A 431-nucleotide genomic window follows, 5' to 3' on the forward strand; every position below is an offset into this window, starting at 1 on the left:
ACTGCATGAAGGGTACTGTGCTAAGTGCTGGGGATAAAAAAAAAAAAAACATACAAAAATAAATAAATATATATTCCTGCCCTCAAAGAGTTTACATTCTAATGGTAGTAGGAGAGGAGAGGGACACAACATGTACTTTAAATAGGAATATACAAAATACATACAGAGGAAGTGAAAGATATCTGCAGGAAAAGCAGCCGGGGCCAAGTGGGGGACGGGATGGACACCATGAGGCCTCACACAGAAGGGCGGTATCTGAGCTGAATCTGGAAGGGAATCGAGGAGTCTAAGAGCTGCAGGTCAGAAGAGAAAATATTTCAGGCATGGAGACAATCAGTGGAAAGGCACAAAGACTCTCAGTGAAGCAACAGTAGGCCAGTTTGGCCAGCCACAGTGTGGAGGTGGGGGGGACTGTGTAAAAAAGCCTGGAA

This window comes from Notamacropus eugenii, chromosome 4 (assembly GCF_028372415.1).
Source record: "Notamacropus eugenii isolate mMacEug1 chromosome 4, mMacEug1.pri_v2, whole genome shotgun sequence".
Taxonomy (NCBI): Eukaryota; Metazoa; Chordata; class Mammalia; order Diprotodontia; family Macropodidae; genus Notamacropus; species Notamacropus eugenii.